Source organism: Semicossyphus pulcher, unplaced genomic scaffold (genome assembly GCF_022749685.1).
Source record: "Semicossyphus pulcher isolate SPU_LCO1_2020_fin unplaced genomic scaffold, fSemPul1.0.p SCAF_29, whole genome shotgun sequence".
Classification (NCBI taxonomy): Eukaryota; Metazoa; Chordata; class Actinopteri; order Labriformes; family Labridae; genus Semicossyphus; species Semicossyphus pulcher.
Window position 1 is genome coordinate 247,518 of NW_027211703.1, and position 18,155 is coordinate 265,672.

Here is an 18,155-nt window from a genome sequence, read left to right on the forward strand (position 1 = left end):
ATAGTCCGTCTTTTTTCGGAAAGCAAAACACAGCTGTTCTGCTGGAGAAGATTCATCGTGGTCACCATCCCAGGCGTGCAGCTCCTGCAGTAGTTCTTTTTTCCCCTCTTCATCCATAGAGAGGACAGCAGGCAGTTTGAGTGTCCCCTCAAACTGTGTCTGGCGGCACCAGTCAGCTGCAACCACAACGTCTCTCAAAAACGCGCTTTCCTGCAGTAAAGATGAAACATGGTCCAGGTATGATATTGATGTCATTCCCAAGTAATGCTTTAAATTTAGAAAATATATATGTGTATATATTTTGTAAGTAAGAATGCTGTCTTTATCAACAACTGTGTCATTCAGCAACGTCAATTGTTCATTCACAGAAATAAGCAATGGGTATGTGATTGAATGAACACACACCTGACATATAATCAAATTTATGTCAATAGTTCATGTAAATACTTCAAAGTAATGTTTGCAACACATCTCTAGTCGGAGCTTGATCACTACACATCATTTAGTTGCCTACCACTGTTATATTGGGAGTCCACAAAAGCTGCCTCATGCCACAGTAGTTAAGTGATGCTGTATTGTCTTATGATGACGCAACATACATCTTATGGAAAGGTTATATGAGATTCATAAGGTTAATGTTAATTTTTTTTGTATTTTTTGGATCCCTCAGGAGGACTTGGAGGGTGTTGCTGGGGTGAAGGATGTCTCGGTTTCCAATAAGATACCATTGTGATCTCGTTCCGGATAAGCAGCAGAAGATAGATGGATGGACTTCATCTACCAGGTTTATATTCAGCTCCACTGTTATTTCTTTACATGCATATAAAATAATGAGTCTGGCAAAATGTACAGATGTCTGTGCTTCAGGTGACATAATTTAATATTTATGATGTTTTGATGTCTGTAAATGTGCTGTACGGCTTCTGCCATCAGGTGTCACCATTGAGCAAGTCAAGTGGGCTATGACACGAGCTGTAATACAAGATTATTATGTTTTGCATTTCATACTAAGAAGCAATAGTACATTCTGAGAGCCAATATATATGTCAAGCTTTTTTGTTAAGTGCAGAGATTGTAACTTCTTACCTCTTCCGTGGTCTCTGTGTCCCCTGTTATCATCTCCTCAGCACTGGAAAATAAAAAATAAAATGATATGTAAATGGATGGATGCAAAACCACTATATGCCACGGCTGGCATAATGGATTATTAAATGTCACACATTGGCATGTACACCCACAATGCAAATAATGTTGTGTACCTTTTCTCTTCCTTAGCAGATGTGCTCTTCAGAAGCATCGATTCGGCTCGATATCGGCACATGTTGCTGTTGGTTTGCAACCACCGAATAAAAACCTAAAAACCAAAAAAAGTAATATTAATAATAACAACAAAGTGTGTGTAAAACAGTAACAACATTAACCACATTGAAATCATCAGTCTTTTATACATGTCTTTTACAGTGGGAAGTCATGTTTCCATTTTGTTGTAGTTGTGGTATTTCTCCGAATTGTGTTCTCAAAATTTGAAAAAGTCCATTGACACTCATAGCTCTTACAGGCATATGCCATCAGTCACTCACTATTTTTTGCTGTAAATGTAAATTCTTGTAGTAATTATAAATTCTGGCAAAAGGACCTCAGTAAGAAACAGCTGCTTCTCAGCTACTGTTCCAGGCATGGACAGGAGTTTCTCCAAGCGCTGGATAATCTGTTCTGTCTGGGATAACCATTGAAGAAACATGAAAATCTATATATAACCTGCTGATATAGGACATTAATAATTCAAGAATTCAAGGCTCAATGTGTGAAATTGGCACACAGACAAATTATGAACTGACAAGGTAACATTCACTCCCCCCACCTAAAGTCATTTAATGCATCAGTTCAGTCATGTTATTACTATACTAGCCTATATTAGTTTCAAATTCTTTATGAACACATAATTACCACCAAAACTGTCTTAGGCATCCATGTGCTCTTTTACCTTTCCTCCTGATTCTTCCATCTTTTTTTGTTTTCGAAAAAATTGTATATCTTGTTACACAAATGCTTGTCTTTTGTTGTTTTTATAGGGGGGTTGGAGTTCATTTTTATCATGTTAATGTTTGCATTTTGAAAGTCATTAAAATGTGATATTTTCAAAAAATAATTGCTTGTGTATGTGTAGCTAACAGATGTGTTCCGTAAGTCATAAATGGTCTAAGAAACAACAGTAATTTCTTCCCTTTCCCAGGGTTAAAATAACCTTAGCTGTGCAGTTTTGCTGTTGAATGTGTGATATCATGTCATCCTTGTTTACCGCGTGTTGAATTTTAACTAAAAAATCCAAATTAAATAAGAATAAGAATAATTATAACAATAATACAAACAGACAACACTACTAACCTTTATGTCATCGAATACAGTGAGATGTTCACTGTATAGCTTTTTTACAGCTGGGTCAAACCCCCTGTGTCTCCACAGATACATTCTGCCCACTCAGCAGGTTTCTCTCCAAATCCTGTAGAATGTCAGATGGATATTTACGGTTAGATCAAGTTTGGCGGCTGCAATGGTATATGCAATCAGGGAATGGCATTTATGAGACAAAACATAATACAGCTCACTGGAGAAAGTTCACTGTAGGCCTGATATGTTATTACCTTTATCTCTCCATCGGACAGAATGTCATCTGCTTTAACGGACTTCAGGATGTTGTCTCTGTTTTACACAAAGCATTGCAAAAATTTGACCAAAATCTTTACATGTTTTACTTTGACATCATAGACTTTAAATTACCAAATATATCTAATTGTTAATTGATAATACTAATACTAATAATAATAGTTATAATAATTTATAACTAGCCTGATGTCTGATTAGGCTACATGTATCCAAGAGCTAAGAATCTCTTGTGTAAATAGCTTTCTATGTCTTAAAAAGGTATTTAATTGTTGTTTACTTAGTTCTTTAATATGGCAAATGTTTATGTTCTCCATAAGATTTCCTACTCCTGTGAACCCACGATGATGTGAAATATATTCTTTCTTTGATATTTAATGTAAAGGAACTGAAATTGACTGGACACATTAAGGTAAATTCCTCCCTAATCCTCTTTATCAAACTAATACAGTTATCATGTTGACTTCAATGGCTGCCATGGGTCTGACATGAGATTATTCTTACACATCTTGTACAACGTTGCATCCACAAAAGAAGTCTTTTGATGTCCAGTCACCCTCCACACCAGCACACTGAAAATGCAGCCAGTTTTTACAAACTGTGCATTGCACCCATGGGTACGTCTTGATGTGCTCATGGAAAACACTGGTGAAAAACAGAAGTGGGAAAGCGTTAACAATATTCTATAAGACAAATTGTACAATCAAGTTTGTCCATTTCAAATACTCCCAAAAGTGTTGTTACATATAATCATAAGTGACTTAACAATAAATGACCTTGTCAACTGTGTTGTGTGTAAAAAGCTATACAAATAAGATGAGTCGTCCTGTGTTTTATCTACACACCTGGTTGTCCTGGTTGCTCGCTGGAATAAGCATGATTTTATTTTCCAGGCCAGGCAATTGCTGCTGGAGTCTTTTTCTCTTGCATCCACTTCCTGCAGCTTTGCTTCTTTTTTTTTCCACCTTTAACAGGTCTTCCTTTGTCGGTGGGAAGTCCTGTACAACAAAGACCTTTGCTGTAACCATTTCTGTTATTACCAGTATAGATTTTGACATATTAAGACATAAATTAGTCTAACCTCAGCATTCAGGTTTTTCATCATCTGGGTGGCATGGTGCAGACGCAGAGTCCTGCACTGGTTCAGGGTTAGGGCCTCCACAGTCACCTCCAGATTTGTTACCTCATTTTCAGCTGCCTGTTTGGTAACAAAACAAACGACATTCATGTACCCACAGACAACACATGCACTGAACAGTAAGAGAAGCAGCTCACAGAATTGGCAACTCACAGAACACACGAAAACACCACAGTTGACTGAGTCCTGCTGCTTCCACTGTGAAGGATACTTGACACTCCAACCTTGGAGGCCACCAGATAATCTGAAGACATTTCTACAAAGGAAGAAGGTGGCCATTGTTTAGTATCACCATACGGTGAAATTACCTTTCTAATAAATGATAAATGTTGTATGAAATGCTACTCTCCCTTTACCTGAGGAGGTCCATGTCATTGTCTTCGATCCTTGTGTAAACCGTAAGTGAGTCGTAGATCCTAATTTGTTTGACTTTGAAGTCAAACACCTACAAGACAATAAATGTGTCATCACTACATATCAAAACACATAACAAAGTTGTAGCTCAACTGATATAAGTTTATATGTAGGTCATGGTATAGGTTATGGCTTTTGGTGTTTCAGCATCATTTAATGTAGGTTGATGAACAAAAGCATTTCGGCCAAAAATGTCACACTGAAATATTTACCTATCTAATTCTATTAAAGTCAAACAATAAAATAAAACCTTGAAAGTTATGGTGGCTCACCCAAAGAATGAAGTGGTTCCCTGTCTCTGGAGTTGAATGACCCACTATTCTTGGAAGGAAGATCTTGTCTGCGACCTATAGCACGACAATAACATCAGGTGGGACAACACATTCCATGTTAATAGCAGATGTGTTTTGTTAATTTCTACAAAATTTCTTCTATCATGCAAACAAAGAAAGGACCTACAGGAATGCGCTTCACAAGAACGTCACTGACAGCTTCACTGTTTCGCCATTCACGGTGCCACAAAATGTAGTCATACTGACCCAAAGAACCACACTAAAACAGAAAACATAGCATTAATATTTTAATAAACCTTTATCTGACATTAAAAATCATATATGGAAGGAGGAAAATAAAATCTATTACCATGTGCTCTTGAGCCAGCTGTGCTACTCGATAGTTTACAGCCTGGAATACAATATACTTGTTATAATACAAATCTGAATTTGTGATAAAGAAATAAATAATACAAACACTGCTGTAAATGTCATAACAGTTCATTTCATTGCAGCAGTATTATTTATGTTCTCTTACATCATCAGTCAGCCATGGCATACACAGTGAAGACTGTCCCAACAAATCTGGTGGTCAAACACTTCGAAGGTCCTCTATAGTCAATGGAAATCTCCTTGGGCAATGAGCCAGGGGTTGTTTTTCATCCCGAGATCCAGTGAATAGCTCCTTCAGTTTTGCCTTAATAAACACATAATAATGGAATAGGAACTGTTAACACCTATAATGTATGGCTTCATTTAAGACCAAAGGAGAACAAGACAGAGAATAATTACCTTGTCATTATCCCCAACAGCATATGATTGTGCTACAAATGAGGATTGCACAGTGTTTCCAGGTTGGGAACCTACAGGGGCAGACTGAAGACCTACTCCTTAACAAAAAAGAAAAAGAAAGAAAGATTTCCTGAAAACCGGGTTTACATTGTTACAACATATATGTTGTTGACCCCTGTTTGGGTCACACCAACAAGATTACAGACGGTTGTACATTCTTAACATTTTATCACTCTGCCTACTTTTATATTATTATCAATTAGTCTGTAATATGATATACTGACCAAAGTCACCAGCAGACTGGAGTCCCAGCATCCCATGCAGGCCAATACACAACTGTGTACTGCACAACGCCTCCATTTCTTCCTTAAAACCCCTGTTGATCTTCTCATTATGCAGGTCAATCAGCACCCTCACAGTCTGTTTGAAGTGCGTCTCTTTCATCTGGCACAATGAGTATCTTACAGACGCAAGTTCACGATTGAACTGCTCTGCAACCGAAGAGTTAACTTCTGTTCTCAGGGTGGGACAGATGTTGAGGCTTCTCAGCTTCTCCTCTGGACGTTTCTGATTTTTTTGATGAAACCTATCATACAGGGAGTATCTCTCAGTTGTCCCTGTTATTGGATGTCTCCCTGACATTCTGTCACTTTCTGCCAGTAGTGGGAATGGGGACCTCAGGTTCTTTACCCACTGCATATTGACCTTGAGTTCCTTCTTGGCTGCCAGTTTAATATTGTCAGTGGTTGGGGCACACAGTCTGCCGTCATGAGGTTGGAAAAACAACTGTTTTGTGCGATTGTTGGTGTGGCGAGCAACCTGTCCAGCTACGTCAGAAATGTAACAGGTGGGAAAGTGCTTAAAACTTAGCAGCCCGTCTGTGTGGTCTCTTGCTGACTCCGTCCAAAAGAGAAAGTTTACATAGTACACAACACCATGTACACAGGAAAAATGAAGGACACCACCTGAAGAAAAAAAAAACAACCTTGAATACCACATTAATGTTATTGGAAGGTAACAACAAAACAGGAAATTCATTAACCAAGGTATGACTTACCACCAGCTTTCTGTAGCTTCACAAAAAGCTTGGGATATACGTCCTTGAAGTTTAAGAGTTCCTGAAGCCTGTTCATCATATCTGCAATGGACCCCTCAGAGGACACACCCAGGGCGTAACAAGCCTCCTGGAGTTCTTTTTTCTGAGGCTGCAAAAGACCCATTTACATCATATGAAGCACCCATTACATCAACATCTTGTACTAAACACACACACACCAAAAAAAGGTTATGAGGACTAGCAACACTGCATATGTCTATATAGTCAAAGTATACTAACATATATATATTAGCACACTCTATACCTTCTTAGAGTCAATGATGTCGAGTATTATGTCCTCATTCATTTCTTTGGTAGGGTGCTTGGTGTCATCTGTCCTTCTTTTCAGGGCCTTTTTGACCTCAGTTTTAGGGAGAATATTTCCCACTCTGGTGTGCTCTCCCATCCATGGTGCCAAAGTGGAGCGGCCAACAGATGTGTGATAGGGGTTTGTCAGAGATGTTCCTTTTAGTGAAACATATAACATTGTAAATTCCTTTTTAAGAAGACTTTGTTAATGTAGCAAACATTTACCCAAAAGTTTATGGTTGACATCATTAGGGCCCGAGCACCAACGGGTGCGAGGACCCTATTGTAACTGTAGGGATTATTATTATTAGGGCCCGAGCACCAACGGGTGCGAGGACCCTATTGTATCTGTAAGGATTATTATTATTATTAGGGCCCGAGCACCGAAGGCGGTGCGAGGACCTCTTGAAATTGAAGGAATTATTATTCTTTGTTTGTTTGTTTGTTTGTTTGTTTCTGGTGCCAAATGAATCGCATATTTGGCGGCTTTAACATGCCCCAAAACTCATCAAATTTGGACTGTGCATCAGGTCTGGTGAAAAATTTGATATTTTGTGGGTTTCGCAGATGACTGTTGCAAAATGGCTCCATAGCGCCCCCTAGAAATTTTCAAAAACGCCTCCCCATAGAGGTTACTTTCACCTAGGTGTATGAAATTTGGTAAACATATTGAACAGCCCAAGACGCACTAAAAAGCCTCTTGCACCCATACCTCAAACATACAGGGTCTTGTCAGCCTGAAACTTTATATGTACGACATATGTCACTGCCTGAACACTCCTGCGTGTTGAAAATCAGTCTGTCGTCAGAGCGCCACCTACTGGTTCGAGGTATTCAGCCTCATGTGTCATGCATCCTTGACTTGACTGGCCGTACATGCTACTATGTGACCCAGACTTTCCAGGTATGATAAGGCTCCTGCCCTGAACACATTAATATGCCATAATTCACTGATGCGCCTAGCGCCACCTACTGGCGATAGTAAATATCAGGCAATTTCATGTTTTACGCTACAAGCTACTGCTCCAAGACGGTACAACATATCCTCCTCAAATTTCTCTCAGTAGAGTACGGTTTGGAAAAAAAAACCGGTGACTCTACCTCAAGAGGCATGGTCAAGGTGGCACATCAAAAAAAAAGTTGCCACAATCCTTCGCCATAAACATTCAAACTGCTATAACTCGCCTGTACATCAACATATCTGCATCATATGTCATGTGCTTAATAAGAGTCCCATTCTGAACACATCTACACTGAACATTTGCATAACAGGCACATTGCCATCTAGTGGCAACAGGAAGTCACTCTTTCTACTTTTACATGTCCAGTTCCTATTAGGTTTTTTGTAACCCCTTCATATTTGGTCAAAGGCCTTTGACATGCTCCATTTTAAAACTCATAGGTCTATGTCCCACGTTGTTGCCGTGGCGACATGTTGGTCGCCACTAACAGGAAGTACATTTTTCAGGTGCTTAATATACTGATACAGCCCTGAAAATCGGTAAACATGTCCCCAGTGGGGTAATGGGAATGTATGTATAGGTTTTGTTAGTGGGCGTGGCTAAATGGCTCAGCGGCGCCCCCTACAATGTTTCTAATATACAGCCCATGCAGAACATTACACCGAATCTGTGGCTGCACATTGCTCTGCGACTGCGACACGCCCCGGCGTCTGCGTCGCTGGTGCGAGGGCCCGTTCAATGCTGCTTGCAGCACTAGTTTAACTTTTTGCTCTATTCTACATTTTTGATTATCTAGAGCACTAAGAAGTCCAAACCTGATATGAGGCCTTCTGCTATGAGTGACCTGTCCAGATCCGACCATGCCTTCACAATGTCCACTTCAAGGTCTTTCTCTGATATCGTATCTGGATCAGGCCGTTTAAATGTCCCAACTACAAGTGAATTTTTTAACACAATTACAAGGGCATGACAACCACACAACCTTTCAAAAAGAAGCATATTCAATGCTATCAGTATGTCATTCCAAAAAATATGCAAAGTATTCCACAGCAACAACATTCAGAAGGAAGTTATTATTAAATCCTTGCCTCCCAAACATCCTTGATATGGGTTCAGGTTTGTATAGGCTATGTGCATAAGGTATCACAAGTAGCATCATTAATTGATTTTTAAAAAACATGAATTACATATACCAAAGAAATACTTACGTGGGACATCAAAGGCCAATTTCCAGTTAGCATCTGCTACCACCACAGCTGGGTGGTATCCACACTGGTAACAACAGAAGTTGTACTGAAAATCTGTCAGGGACAAAAAATGGTGGAAGGCTCTCCTCACTAGCTGATGGTGGTAGCGGTTGTCATTGAAGAATGACAGAGTGTCCAGCATGCGTCCACTGGTTGTCTTGTTCTGTAATTAAACATATTAAGTGATATATATATATAACAGGTCACTGCAACTTGATTTATTCACAAAGTTATATATTATGCTTAATTTTTTTCTGACGGAAACTGTATTACACAAAGGTTTTATGGCTGCCTTACCGCCAAACCTGACAGCAGAAGCTCACACAGTGGCAGTGTTAGGAACACACGGTTGTTAAAGTTGTGGAATCCTGATGAATATTCTTGGAACCTCACGACGTTTGAACATACTGGGCACTCTTTTATAGCGACAGAGACACCTGTTAATTAAAAGAATTGTATGTTTGGTTTTTTAACAAGAAATTAGTGAAGCAGTATTACATAAGCATTAGTATTACATAAACACAAAAACTTCAATTCTTCACTGTTACAGCTGTTATTGATGCCGGGTATGAATGTAATATCATGATGGAGTTAAACAAGCTAAACTATAGAGTTAGTTTTTTCATTGACTTACCTTTTTTTTTACATAATTCATCCCATACACCATAGCTTGAGTGGTCACTACTTTGGAGGGATTAAGTGCTGGAGGGGTGGGCCCTGGACAGTAGGGGCAGGTGTTCTCAGAGGGTGCAAAACATGGTGGTGGTTGTTCCTCCTGAGTCCTCAGCTTCACCGGTAGGTCCTGCAGGCATGGGATGCGCTTTTGTGCTATGAGGTAGTCTGTCATTACACAGATTTTTTGTGCATTTATTCTTTGTGGGTCACAGGTGATGATGCTTTCCAGCATGTGACTTTCCAAGTCATCTATATCATCCACTTGGATGTCAGAGGTGGCCGCTAGGGTGCCTGGGGACTCCTGGAAAATCCACCACATTCCCATCATACGATGGATGCAACGGTGAGATCTTCCGGTTCCCCGACACGGACAGTTCCACTGCCCGGCCACTGAATCAAATGTGACCCTGGTCCGCCCAAATTGACACCAGTTGTCGGTTTCATTGGTGAACACTGAAAAAAAGTGCCAACGTTGGGAGTGTTCTCCATCTTCCACAAAAACCGGGAAAACACTGTCAACTCCACAATGTATTGCAGCAGTGTTCAGTTCTGCACACTTGTCACCCCACTCAGAGGACATCAGCCCTTTGCTCAGCATGTCTTGTAGTGATGCACTTGTGAGGACTGCAGGCTTGATATATGATTTTGCCTTAGATGTTCTTTCCAGATGTGAGCACTCCTTTCCTGGGTTTCCAGAAGACCATGCTATTTGCATACATTTTCTGCACTTTGGTACTTCACAGTCTATTTTTTGCAAAGTTGTGGATTTGATGACATGAATGGGGAACACGGGACTATGGTCGTATTTGGGGGTGACATAAATTCCGTTCTTGACATCAACACACACCATGGGTGTGCAGTCAATGTCGTCGACATCTCTGATGTGACGCTTGAGGTTCTTCTGGGCACTTAAAACAGCTGTACAATGTGGACACGCAAAATGTCCAGGCTTGGACTTCACAAACTGCAGTTGCTGTGTTGACTCATCTGTCATGCTCTCAGCTTTTCTTTTGGTAGTACTGCTTGGCTTCTCTGCAAAAAAAACCACGAAAAAACAGCTGTTACAGTAAAACATGTAAACACTTTTAAGAGTTACAGCCATACTCAACCTACAGTACCTCTGCAATGCACAGATGGCATATGGGTGGTTCTGTAGGTGTGGGTTTAGAAGTAGAGAGACACAGACTTTAGAGTTAGTTTTTGCCACACAATGGGAACTGCAATTTATGACATTGCAGGTGAAAGCTCAACACTGTTGACCACCAGACACACCATCAAATGTTATGCTTATTTATCACAACTGGTGGAACAGAGACATATGGAATGGAATATGCTGTTAGTGCATGCTGCTGACAGTTAAGGCTCAGTCCAGACTACTCTTATTTATAGTACAGTGTAGTAAGTGAAGTAACCTTTTGTATTACCTTTTCTCTTCTGTGGTTCAATACCTGCAGGAAAATGCAGCACACATTAGGATTACATGATTATATAGGTTATACAATCAAAGTTGACATTTTTAAAACTAAAACATGTACCCCATAGTCAGAACAAAATAAAACAAAAAGATTCACTAATCTTACTACAAAACAGTATTTTTCCCCTTATGTAGTATTGATTTATACTGGTTTTGAGAATAAGCAGCATTCCGTGTGCTCCTCACTACCTACAGGCTCACACTACTACTGATTACCTCTTATTTTAAAACAACTTTTGATGTGCTGCCTATCACCACATGAACAAAACCTATACTCCACCTTTGTATTCAGAGTGAGCTATATACAAACACATTCAATAGTCAAATTCAGATGGCTCATACAGTGCCTGATTACCTAAATAAAACACCTGATAATAAAATGTCTCTTAAATTTTGTAGCTGTAATGAGAAGTACTATTGTTGACTGTCAATTTCACATGGTCACTTGTTTCTATTGTTTTTCTGTATGCTCATTAAAATTCATGAAATTATTATATTTTATTATTTACTTTGCATCTAGCCTACATATTTGCTTGGTTTTACTCTTAAACATGAGGCACTGTCAATTAGCCTACACCATACAAAGATCATCCTTCCATGTTTGTCCATCCCACTGCTGACTTAGTTTTAAAAGAAAAATCTCCCTCTCATGTTTGAGAATTTGCCTACATTTCAAAATAAGATGGTGATGTTGTTTGACATCAACATTAAATGTTTGTAGATGGCACAGCAGAACACCTACCATGTATGGCTTTTAAATGCTTTATAAATCCAGCTGACCGTGAAATAGATTTAAAATGACATAATGGGCAATGGTAGTGGCTTCTGGATTTTTGCTTGCTGTCCTTGCAGAAGCAGGCCACCACAAATTTCTCTGAAAAACAAATTCAAGACATTGGTAAAATGCTTTACTTTCTCCAAATTAAAACCAAAAAAAATTACATAATCTGCCTTTTAATACCTCAACTGTACTCCATACCTTCATTGTTTAAAACAAAATGAATTGCATCTTTGAGATGCTTTTTCTGGAGGTGTTCCTTATTTGCCAGTTCCTTTTTTTCACAGAACATACATTGAGGACCAGCACAGGCCAACAATGAGGCAACATCAGAGAACGTCTGATTTGAACCTGTGAAGAACAGTAACAGTGTTACTAAACCACCCCTCCCCCATCACGTGAGCTTTACAACCTTAGAATTAACATTTAAAGTTGATATTGCTCATAAATCAGCCGGAATATTTACACATAGTATAAAATTTATTGCACTGTTTTTTTTCATGTAGCTAGCCTACTTGTAAAATGTTGGTTTATGCTGCATCAGAATTAACTAGCAACTATTGGTTGCCGTTCTCACCTTCCATTTTCAGCTGAAAACAGACGCAGCAGCAACTGAAGTCTCTGTGGATATATTGAAGTGAATGGTCAACAAGAAATGACAATAAATGATTGAATAGCCTATCACTTTTCATTTGTACAAGTGATATTTTACAAATGACGAATTACTTACATCAAAGGCATAATTTATTATTTATATCATATGTTTGTTAGTGTATGTTCAATTTGAATTTGACTTTAACCATTTAGATTAGTGAAAAACAAGAAATTAGGGTTTAACTTTTCCATGACAGTTCTCTGCACAAACTGCTGTACTTCTGTTGAATTCTAACAAGGCTATATTTTTTTCTCGAACCTCTGCAGGAACAGTAGGACAGTAGACTAGTAATGGCGCCCGTGTTGCATATTGACAGTCCCTATTAGCCCGCTGTTGAGCTTTCTCATAGTAAACATAAAAATGGATATTGTTATGTTATATTGTTTTGATATAGTTATATAGCCTACAGCTGTTTGCATGCAAACGTTGTTATAAATGAAAATGACAGTCTTCCATTTGAAAACCTGAGCAAAAACCGTAACAGGCCTATAATAGACTAAGTATACCTAGGGGGGAGGGGGAAGGGGGGCCTTGCTGGAGGCGTAGTTGTAAGTTGTAGCCTACTTAACTGTCAATTCAATTGGAAAAAACAACAACACATGCTTAAAAATATATATAAAGAAAATTAAGGCACACATTTGACTAAATTTGATTACCTACCAATGTTTCTCCAGTCATCCAGTGTTTTAATCACTTTTGAGTTTACACATCCACAGGACCAGCGTGTCGTAAGTTGTAGTGACAAATAGGTGGGCAGTCATCACTCTGATTTGACGCTCTGTCGGGTTGCCAGGTGTGAGAGGTCACTTCAAGTATTGCAGCTTCAATCCAAAAGTGGGTTATGTTATTTACATCGTGATGTGGTAGCCTAACTATTTCCCATAATTTGAAAACATCTCTGACAAAGATTAAGTAGGCTAATTTAGTAGGCTACCTTGCCATTCATCATCCTTCTCTCCTGCCGCATCTCTCTCTCAAGCGATAACAAAATAGGAGGTCAAAGAAAAATCTGCATATTTTCCTCTGTAGCGCTATTCCAATGGGGTTATGAGTAATTATCGCCTAATATAAAGCCGACTTTCAAAATGTGACCTTTAGAATGACCAATCCCCGCAGTCCCCTTGTGTCATAAAGTGTCATAAACCCTATCATAAGTGTTGCCTCTGTACACTTCCAATTGGCATTTTCGTTCAAGTTGTAATGGATAAAGTAAGAGGGGGGGGAAAAACATTACCTTTCAAACAACACAAACAATGTAGCCTGAGTGTTTTAATCACAGATGAGCATTCAATTACCCAAAGTGACAGGAAAAACACAAACATGGCAACCATTTAAGTTACATATTTATTCTGTAAGTGTGTCATCAAAACATCATTTGATTTTTTTTCTACCTCATGGACCAGCAGCCATCTGCTGACATGTCTGTAAATGGTTGCCATCTTAAGTCTGAAACCACTTCACATTCATATATAAATGATTTTAAATGCAGTCTTATGTAAGATACTGTATTCAGATGATTTATTGTAACCCAATGGAAAAGTGATGTAGGCCTATGTGGCACAACAGGGCAACGCAAAGCACTTATGCATTAAACCAACTAAAAATATACATAACATGAATCATTAAAATGCAATCAAAAGATTTGGAATAACAGATATGTCATGAAGATTTTGTGCAATATACAATCCTCTCTGAAGATATAAACAATATCAAAGAACACACCAACATCAGCAAAATTGATGCTGGTTGACATGCAAAAACATTGCCAAAAATAAGTAGGTCTTTCACAATCAAATGAAATCCATGTAGTATATTATGGATCTGGATTTTTTTTTAAAAGGGGGAAAAAAGTTAAAAGTCTTTATCTGTTGAGTTGCAAATCAGTGGTTAAAAGCGTCATATGATGTTTCTGTCTTCAGATCCAGACGGATTATACAGTATTGAACAGTTTGAGTCCAAAAACACAGAGGGTGGGTTCCAAGTTGGTCCGATGTATTGACATTGTGAGCAGTATCCTACGTCTTTGGATCTGATGTCTCTTCTGGGGGAAAGTGCATAACTGACAGATATTTAAGATAAACTGTACAAGAAAATATACAGTAGCCTAGAGTCAGACTAAGTGGAAGCAGTAACGACTTCATATTCCTCTAAAAAAAAGAAAGAAAGAAAAAAACAATATGAAGATGGAAAACCTGCAACACAGTCGTATTACACATCATTTTTAATATAAAGAAAGATAATAGCCTAACCTAAATGTAAGCTATTCATTTTCTTTCTTTCCACAGCATTGCTACATAACATATTATTTATGTAGGTTTTGTTCACGTAATCCTATTTACATGTTCGAAATAAAATCATAAATGGCAATGAAATTAATGAACAAACGGTGATAGACTTAGACTTAGACTGGATTAATTATGTTAAGTTGATTGATGGTTTCAAGTAGGCTATAGTACTCCTGCCCTCTATGTGTGCTGAGATTACTGCAGTAGCCCGGAAGCGACCCCACGCTGGAGGTCTGCAGCCAGACCCTCTTGTCTTGCTGCAGCGGCATAAGCAGTGACACCTCCGCCGAACAGCGGCATGAATAAGCTGTGGCACCTCCACCAAACAGTGGCATCTGCCGCGACATGTGCCGTGATATCTCTGGTGGCACTCCAAGATGCCACGGCAGATGTCACGGGTAGCGGCACCCGCAGTGGCACCTCCACCAAACAGTGGCACCCGCAGTGGCACACGCAGTGGCACCTCCACTGAAAACACTGAAAATTATCACGATGAGGACATTAACTCAGCAGTACATGAAATTCATAAGTGTTGTAATGTAATATTTTGGGTAGTGCTTCGGAGGCTGCCACACGCTGCTGCAGTAGAGGTGCTCAAGAATCCACTGCATGCCCAGAGAAGCCTGTGTTCGTCCGTGTAGGATCATCAGGACGGGTTCTCATCACCGCTTCGCTCCACGCTTCAGAGAGGTTAACTTGGAGGGACTGTTACTAACAGTTTCTGATCTCTCCAAAGGAACCGTGAGTAACGAGTTTATTGCCATGAAGATTTTCAAACGAGCCCTAACAAGCGCGCCAACGCATATCATAGACTACCATAGTACCATAGACTAAATTACAAAACCCGGTGTATTATTATTTTGCTTCTTATTTTTGGGTCACAAAAATCTTTCAATGTTTAAATTACCTGATATGGAAAAACTTAATTTTTATTTTCTTTATTTCATACAATCCTTGTGTTTTGATATTGTCAGATAAAGAGAGAAAAAAAGAGGAAAATTGCAGTAGATTTGTAAGGGTAAGAACCGACGAAGCAATTCAAAAGTTTAGGAATGACCTTTTAAAAGAAGAGTGGAAAGGGGTTCATGTAGGAGAGGTAAATGCAGCATATGAGTCATTTCTCAACAGATATTTATCACTGTATGATAAAGGCTGTCCATAGATACTGTGGTCACTTAGAAGTAGTTGCACTAAAAAGCCTTGCATAAGGGCTTACAAAATGCATGCAAAAAGAACAATAAAATTTACCAAGACTTTATCAAATTTAGAACAAAGACAGCTGAAAAGCAATACAAGGTTTATAAAAATAAGTTGACAGTTATATTGAGACAAGCCAAACGAAAATACTACAACAAAATGTTAAAAGAAAATATATATACATATACGCCGATGCCGATATATTTGCAAAGTGCCAGTATCGGCCGATAAAATCGGTCAGGATCTAAAAATTACAGAACAAATTACAAAAGCAATAGAAACTAAAAAATACACAATTGGGGTATTTGTTGATTTACAAAAAGCATTTGATACTATAGATCATAAAATATTATTTTCTAAATTACAAACATGGTGTGAGAGGAGTAGTTCTAAACTGGTTATGCACAACAATATGTACAGTTTGCTGGCGTCTGATTGTATGAAGATTGAGTGTGGTGTCCTGCAAGGCTTATTGTTTGGGCCTAAATGTTTTATTTTGTACATCAATGACATATGTGAAATGGGCAAAAAGCAGAGTTTTACTAGAAAATCTACAAAAGGTGTTTGTTCTTAGTTCGGAGAACGAGGACCAGAGAAGGAAATTTAATTCTAAGCATGTGACAGTTTGACTTTTGGTGCCTCTGTTTTATTTTATTTTTTTGTTAGGGGTGCCAGGCAGGTTTCTCTCCTGGCATTTCCTATAAGTCAGTCAGTCAGTCAGTTTTGTTTGAATCTAACCTCACAATGGATAAAAACACATAAAATGCACACCCACAATAAATGACAAAGCCCCACCCAGCAGGAACAACACAAACTCAAAATCCTCAAATCAATATATTAAAGCACAAAACAAAAAATCCCACAATCCCAAAATCCACAAAGCAATACAACTGAGTTTTTAAATAAAAGTTTGAGGTCAGTAAAAAGAAAACAAGTAACAAAACTAAGAAAAACATTTTCTGGCAAAAATAATGTGTATTTACTCCAGTCAGTCCACTTCAGTCAAGTGGTAAATCCAGTTCCGGTTTTGGCTGTGACTTCGGTGAATGCTGGTTCTGCTGAGCAACAACGTAACTGAATGATCCAGGAGTTTTATTGCAGATGGAGGGCAGGTGACGATGGTGAATTAAACAAAATGAAGGGATTAAACAACCTTACTTTTTTTTATCGGCAAGATGAGTGTTTGCTCCGACCGACCGCACTGCTTCTGCTCTCCCCCTCTCCTCAAAACTGACAGGAAAATAAGGAAGTGGGTTTGAATGGTGGCGCAAGCCATGGACGAATCGGTGAGTGAGATGTGGAAATGGGTGTAACTGGGGTGTGTGTGTGTACGTGCAATCGTTTGGGATGAAAATCCAGATTGTCTCAAGCGTCGGTATGTCCGAACTACTTTAAAGCAAATGTGTACTTTGGGGGTTGGCATCAAATTCTGGAATTCTTTACAAATTGATTTGATATGTGTGCAAATATTTTTCAGTTTAAAAAAAATAGCAAATTAAGTATAATAAGACGATATGAAGTTACGTTGAACTGTGACTAAATCAATGTTACGACAAATTTTGGTTGTTAACAAGTGAATGTAATAGACAGATAATCTAGGTTTATTGTTTTATCTTTGTTTTGAGTAAGGGGCAGGCAATATAAGATTTTTTGTTCTCCCTGCTCCTTTTCGCTTATGGAATATGTAAATACAGCAATGCTGGATTATAATGTTGGAATTGTACAGACCATGAACGGAATAAATATGAAATGAAAAAAATATATGTATTTTTTCATGTCAATGTGATTGATGTTTATAGTTTTGCTTTAATATTATGCATGGGAGTTTAAGTGCAGCTGTAAGATAAATTAATAAGGCCAGAGTCAGAGAGCACTTCCGTTCACACCAGACGCGCATTTCTCCGCGCCGGTCGACAAGCGCCCCGTTCCTCAGCTGTCGTTTACTCACATTTGGAGCTGTTTTTTAATCATGCTCTCTCTCTCTTGCTCTCTCTCTCTGTTTGCGTGTGTGTTTTGACACCCCGCCCGCACGCCCTATAGCCAGTCCACTTTGTGTCTCTCTCTTTCTTGTGTGTGTGTGTGTGTGTGTGTGTTTGTATTGCTATACTTGTGTGGACCAACCCCTGACATCCCACCTTTCTTGTGTGGACATTTTTCCTTGTGAGGACATTTTGCCCGGTCCGCACAAGGATATTGCTAG